Source organism: Rhipicephalus microplus, chromosome 5, assembly GCF_043290135.1.
Source record: "Rhipicephalus microplus isolate Deutch F79 chromosome 5, USDA_Rmic, whole genome shotgun sequence".
In the NCBI taxonomy this organism is placed as follows: domain Eukaryota; kingdom Metazoa; phylum Arthropoda; class Arachnida; order Ixodida; family Ixodidae; genus Rhipicephalus; species Rhipicephalus microplus.
The window spans coordinates 13,677,010-13,684,230 of NC_134704.1; positions in this window are offsets into that span (position 1 = coordinate 13,677,010).

Genomic DNA, 7,221 nt, shown 5'->3' on the forward strand with positions numbered 1-7,221 from the left:
CACAGCCAGAAGTTTTTTTATTTGGAGGAGGGAGGGGGGTTCAGACATGCCTAATGCATGTTCGTGCACTCGTTTGTATGTTCGCGAGTATATATACACTGCCAAATCGAAAAAGATCGAAGTGGGTTGAACCCTCCATACCCTCTTCTATGCCATGTATGCGCACATACATGCACACAAATTCACATTATTTGGATCGTGTGGTTAATAAGTAATAGTATTCGTGCACTCGTTTGTATGTTCGCGAGTATATATACACTGCCAAATCGAAAAAGATCGAAGTGGGTTGAACCCTCCATACCCTCTTCTATGCCATGTATGCGCACATACATGCACACAAATTCACATTATTTGGATCGTGTGGTTAATAAGTAATAGTATTAAAACCATTTCATTTCGTCGTTGCGACAGGGCACCAACATATCGGCGCACGCGCGTTTCATGACACTTTCTAGACAGATTCCGACCCGCAGTAGTTGGTGATGTACTATACAAAATCTTTGCGAATGTAAACATGACAGAGGAGAGTGCCACGGTTGGCGCAATATTCCGCTGCATCCAGACAGAAGTTCAAAAAAAAAAAAAAAAGAAATCGGGGGGGGAACGACGACGAGGTCTTCGAAACCCAGAATTGAAGCGATTCGCTTCGGCCTCAGAGGCTTCCATGCAGCAGACAAATGTCAATAGCTGCCATTTTTATTTTAAACGTAAACAAGAGTAGATCTTGGGACTAGTGGTTGCTCACAACGGAGCATTGCAAGGCGGCTAGACTTTAAAGCATACACCAGCGTATATGTCTCTACAAAAACCATGCCGTTTTTATTTATTTATTCATTTATCGTTCATTGCAGCGGTGCTGTGGCAACTTAGAAAAAAAAAAAAGCAAAATTGTGAAGGAATACTGTCTTTAGTACGAATAGAGTAAGACCCAAAGGAACTATATATACAGCGAATACATTGGAGCCCTATCTAATAATCCACTGTACAAGCCAATCATCTTTTTTTTTTTTGCCTCCTGGTGGGGGAACAAAAGCTCGGGGAGGTTTAAAATGAAGTTTGGTGCTTCGCGCACCAAAAATGAGACATTTGCCCACTACATTCTTATAATTACCGCAATAACTATAGAAATCGAGAGATCAACATTTTAGATAGAGGGGCCAAGCTGTCCGATCAAACGGTGGAAACCCGAAGTCCTTCGTGGTGGGATTGCGGATTCCCGGAGGGATTGGCAAAACCGAAGCGTCAAATATTGCCAACTGCTGTGACCCAGCTTGCCAGCACGCGCGCCCACAAAGCGAAGATCGATGGTCGACAACGACGCTCTCGCTCATTCTGGCCACCAGATTTCGCACTGATCGAGCAGTTCCCTTAATTAGCAAGCTAGTATTTTTATGTTCCGTAATTAAATCTTAACAAGGTTTTTTATCCTACGCATGCGAATACAACCCTCGCGTACTCAGCAGCGGGACGCGAGCACTTATTTTCGGTTTTAAGAATATTCACAAGTATTCTGAAAAAAAAAAAAAAGAGAAATCGATGGTTCTGCGCGTATTACTACAGTGTATTATGCTCGATGTCCTGTTGAGCCACGGCGCCGCTGTATACCCACGAAGCATAACTGATGAAGCTCGGACCCCGAGCGAACGTCAATAAAAAACTACATCTCTTCTTCCCCCTCCCTCCCTCCCCCCCTCTCTCTCTCTCTATATATATATATATATATATATATATGTGTGTGTGTGTGTGTGTGTGTGTGTGTGTGTGTGTGTGTGTGTGTGTGTGTGCGCGCGCGCGCGATGCACCATAAGGTCTCGGGATCGTCGGTGTGTCGTCGTGCCCTTGCAGCATAAACGGGGCATGCGTCACTATGCATATTATGACTTAAAGGCTCGTCGTTCTGCCTAGACCACTATGTTTGGCTAAGCAGCAGTGTCAGAATATATCGAAGAAATTTGACAAGGCCTTTAATTAATACCTAAAAACAGACACACAAACGCACATCTGTAACACCACTTCTGAAACATGTCTGCAAAGTGAGGTGGCGAGTGAAGAGTACGGATTTTGGTGTCACCTGCGCGCACTTCGCTCCTCGCCAGGAACACGCTTCCCAACATGCCTCATCGCCACGATTCCCTTTTATTTCGAGATCGATACCAATGCCTTTTCAGTCACGGAAACTTCCGAGTAGGAGGAGCGGCATTTTCGTTCGGCGTTCTCCGGCTGCGCTGAGACGACGGGCAACAACAGGCTCGGTCATCGCCTACCTTATCGCAGACAATGGACAGCGCAGATAGCGTCTGCCGAGCAGCGGTGTCCCACGAAGCGGGTCAGACAAGGCAACACGCACGGCGCGCTGACATAACGACAATATTTCGTGTTTGGCGGTATGCACCCATGGGCACGTTGCGCGGGGGTGCCGTCAAGTGCGCTTGATCTCTTAGATAAGCAACGCTCGGCTTTGCGACGAGTCCCGGAGGCAGAGCTTTAGGGCCAGGGACCCGTTGCCGTTGGGTCAGCGCATTCTTGCATTCTATTATACATCTATATACACGTTCTTTTCTGGATCGACAGCCGCACCCTAAAAGAGCCTAACGCGAGGGGGCCTGGGCACGCACTCTCCATTAGAAAATTTCAGTGCCAGGGACCCGTAAGCGCGCTCGTGTCTTTCGTGTCCTTCTTGTCTCTGTGTCGTCGTTTTGTTCTCGCGCTATAACTATCGCCATTTGAAGGCGCTCGTTGGGTGCAGCTGCAGTAGCGTGCGTGCAAACGGATTGGGGTCCCCGGCACTAAAGCTTTCTAATCATAGAGGGTTTTATTGACGAGAACTTTCGTCCTGCCGAGATCCCAATGCAATTTCCAAAATGTGACCACTGGCCGCTTTTGGCGCTGTACTCTGCCGCCGCTTGTTAAGTGATGCAATCAGACTAATTTCACTGGCGAAAGCAACACAACGGCGCCATTGATCTGCTCCGCTTTGAGGGTGCGCATGGGGTATTAATTATAAGGCTTCCGGTATTCAACTGCAAGCCCGTTTTCGAACTCTGGCTGGCTACAAGCATTTAATGCGCAGCAGCGCGTTTCTGTTATGCGCTGAGATGGGCGTGTGCAACGGAGGTTCCTTCGATCGATCGCATCTCAATTTCGCCGTCTAATTGGCGAGTGTGGAGAGGCCTGCGGACCTCCTAGACTCCGCAGAACCCGCTTTGACACACGGTGGGCTAATTAATGTAGACATTGCGATTGCTGTCAACAGCAGCAATGCCCCGCCTGCAAAATATTGACAGTTGCACGCACTTCATTTTCGCCAGCGAATTCGGCCTAATTTCACATCACTCGAACGTAAGGATTACCGCCACCCACTTTTTGAAAACTTCAATGCGGCAATGGGCTTTTCGAAGGAAGAACTTATTCTCTAATCCGAACTCCTGTCTCCGACAATTAAACTGTTGACACGACATATATGTGGGGTTTAACGTCTCAAAACCATATGATTATAAAAGACGCCACAGTGGAGGGCTCCGGAAATTTCGACCACCTGGGGTTCTCTAACGTACACCCAAATCTGAGCACACGGGCATATACAGCATTTTCGCCTCCATCGAAAATGCAGCCGTCGCTGCCGGGATTCGATCCTCCGACCAATGCGTCAGTAGCCTAGTGCCTAAGCCACTCGACCACCACGGCGGGTTGACAACAATAAAAAAAAGTTGACAATTTAAATTCCTAAATTTAATGCCGCAAGTAATTATATAGTGTCTCCAGACATTGTACGGTGCCTGCCGGCACAGATAAAGTAATTATGAAGGTAGCGAGGTAATATCGCATTTTCCTGATGTACGAGTATTTTTTTTTATAACACTTCTTCAAACAAACAGCCTGCACAGTTCCCGTACATCCACCACATCTCACGCGACCAATAAATTGCCAATACTGCTCGTCAGTAGCTCCATACAGTGCTCACGCCTCTAGCTTCTGCTCATGGGTCAAGAAATTACCTCTCAGGGGCAAAATTTTAGAGGCGCTTAGGAACTACAGAAAAAGGACCCGTCGATTATCGTAAACAGAAGGGGGTGGGATATGTTACTTACTACTTTCTCCGCCCTCTTTCAACAATAATCTGCAACTTCTATTCTCATCACACGGGTCATACCCCCCCACACGAGGGGGGGGGGGGGAAGAGGAGAGTTCACCCTATACCACAAAAAAAAAAAAGTAATCATGACTTCTTGTGGAGGTGCATACCACCGACTAAAGACAATGGAATTTTCCCTGCTCTAGTCCAGGCTTGTCATGTGCATGACCCTCCTTAAGAAGCACACTCACTTCAAAGAGAGTAGAAGTGTGTGTTAAAAGAGAGTCATATACGCAACCCAGAATTCTAAGAAAAAATGTGTCAAATGAGTTGTTTTTCTCTCTAAGCGTTGAATGTGAAATATTCGCACGCACGCACCCCCCCCCCCCCCCCCACACACACACACTATCACCTCCTCAATCGCTAGCTTGCCTTCGCTTCTCGGTGGAGACCTAAACTGCCGCAAAGAAAGCGTTTGTGCAAACGCCCCTACGGCTCCTATCTTTATTTGCATATAACTCGAATTTTCACTCGCGATGTACGCGGCTTTTCACTCACAACCAAAGACAATGGCGCCGACACCGGAATTTCTGCGAAACGGGCTCTTTAACGCTATCATGTTAATATCAATGCCGGTTTCGCAATCGTCGTGGAAATGAAGTCAACCGCTTCCGAATACATTAAGAATGCGCACATACAACCAAAACATTGCCTTGGGATGTAAAAACAACGCAAAAAAAAAAGATGAGACCTAAACATTGCCTTCCTACTCGATGTATCAACTACGTCAGCAGTACATCCATGTTCTATTACAATATAAAAAATAATTAGCAAAAAGCAAGCTCGTCTTTGAATACTGATAAAAACTCCCCCCCCCCCCCCCCAAACATCCAAACAACAATCTGCAGCAGTGTTCAGCAGCAGAGCCAAAGCGTGGAACACCGAGCTGTGCAATCCCCAGTTCCACCACTCCAACTTCCTCTATGGCAAGACACCCGAGAACAGTGCAACACAACACATGCTTGACGAAAGACTAACAAACTACCGGCTGGAGCACAAGGCTCTTTGCAGAAGTCTAGAGAAAGCATATACAGCAACTTTGTAACAGCAGCTGGAGTCGCTAGAAAAAAAGGACTTGAGCCAAACAATGCACTAACCAAAATTACACTTTATTGACAAGAACTAGCCCAACAATTTATTTTTTAAATAAGGTCTTTACTAGCTAGTAGAGGCAAGGACAATGTGGCCCTGCCACATGCCTGCTTAGTGACTTTCAAGATGTCAACTGTCGGCAGTAAAATTGATATTTTGAAGTCTAATCTGCATGATGCCTTACTACTTTTAGCTCTCTGCATAACTTGAAGGTACGTGAACTATTTCAATATGGCTGATTCGTCCTCTGCCACAAATCACTTCAGCAGCAACTGTGGTTGCATGAATTAGTTGGACTGGTCTTGACTGCTGCCTTTACACAGGAGAAATTCTTAGGCCAATGTTAGAGCTACTGAGTACTAGTGTTCACCACCGCAACATCTAAAACATTCCTTTGCGATGACATGAATTTTGTACCAAACACAAAAGGAAACAGGCAAATAGAAAGGGAGGTATACTCTCTGTGTCATGAAAAGTGCTGCCAAGCATAAAAACCTTCGCATGCACGCACACACAGAACCTGAAACTGTCCTAGTTCTCCATAGCCTCAAACACAAAGGATGTTCACTGCTGCCAACTGTGCACTCCTAAATCCAGTGCGTAGCCACAGCACAACTCTGCTTCCCACGATAAACAACAAGAATGGAGTGGCAGATAGCAACAGGTGTTAATTGAAAGCGGGCATGCTCTGTTCGACAGGAAAGCCTAGAGTCACTCCACCAGCTGCCTGCACAATCCCTGGTTAAGTGCTCACATCGGAGCTCTCAAAAACTTTGGTGGCAGGGGTTACAATGTTGAACGATGCACTGAGTGATGAAGACTAGCGCTAACTTCTAACAGAGTTTATTATGCCACTAAAAGTAATGCTATATCAGCTGTTCCATGTGCCACTGTTAAAAGAAGACTAATTTACATATCAGAGAGGAATGTTGCTAGTGCTCGTCTTGGTTACCGAGTCTGTCATCCTCAGCCTTGCCCTAATAGCTCTCGCCACCTGTATAACCTGCAACTAGTCTAACTCACTACCCTCTCAAAAAATACCTCACAAATACTGGCAGTCGGTGCGCCTTCAGCACTGTTACCAAACACAGATGTTTTGGCCTCAGAGACCCAAAGGCCGGCATGCCCTATGAAACACATCAATCTACTAGGCTCCCCACTGCCCTAACACCCCTTAGATAAAGAGCTCAATGGCCTAAAATTAAAGGAGTGCTAAAATACTACAGAATGATTTTCAACAAAGGCAGAGGTTAAGAAACAAAGCACATTACAAAGCCCAAACACCATTCCAAATTAGAAGTTGTTTGTGGAAAGAGGTATTACAGTAAACTTCCGGGGCCCAGATCATTTCCACATAAATTAAAAAATTAAGGCAGCTTTCTATTCTTCTTCCTATTTTCCCGTTCCTTTTTTTTTATTTCGTGCTTCCTTCGTCGTTTTGCTATGTGGTTTTGCCTGCGTTACATCAACTTTTTTTTCTTGAAACTGATGATCATCAAAGAACAAGAACCATAAAAATAGAGAGAAGCAAGTAAGAGACTTTTTAATACAGCCCTAAAATCTTTCTAAAAGAGGCCTTCAAAGGAGGTACTAGGCTGACATTGATAAGCATCTTGTATTTTGCTTTATTAGTGACTTGCTCCTCCTTCAAATTCAAGTGCTCTTTGTTCGATTCACTCCCCTGCTCGTGACATCCAGCAATCACTGGAGTATATTGTTTCGCACTCTCGCATACATGGCTCACATGTCATGTGGGCAAACAAACTCAAGACCTCTCTCGAAACTTTGTCAATGTCTGCTGCTACAATGTCGCCCATATTGCTTTCCTCAAACCTTGTTGTTTCGAGGGAAAGAAATAAATAATAAAAAAATTCACTGGTTGCAGACTACTCTTTCTCCCAGCATTGTCTAGTTAACCTTTTTACTTTTTTTCCTTCCTTCCTGATTGTCTCAAGAACAGCAAATATGCCGCAAAATGAAACATAGTAGTCGTTCAA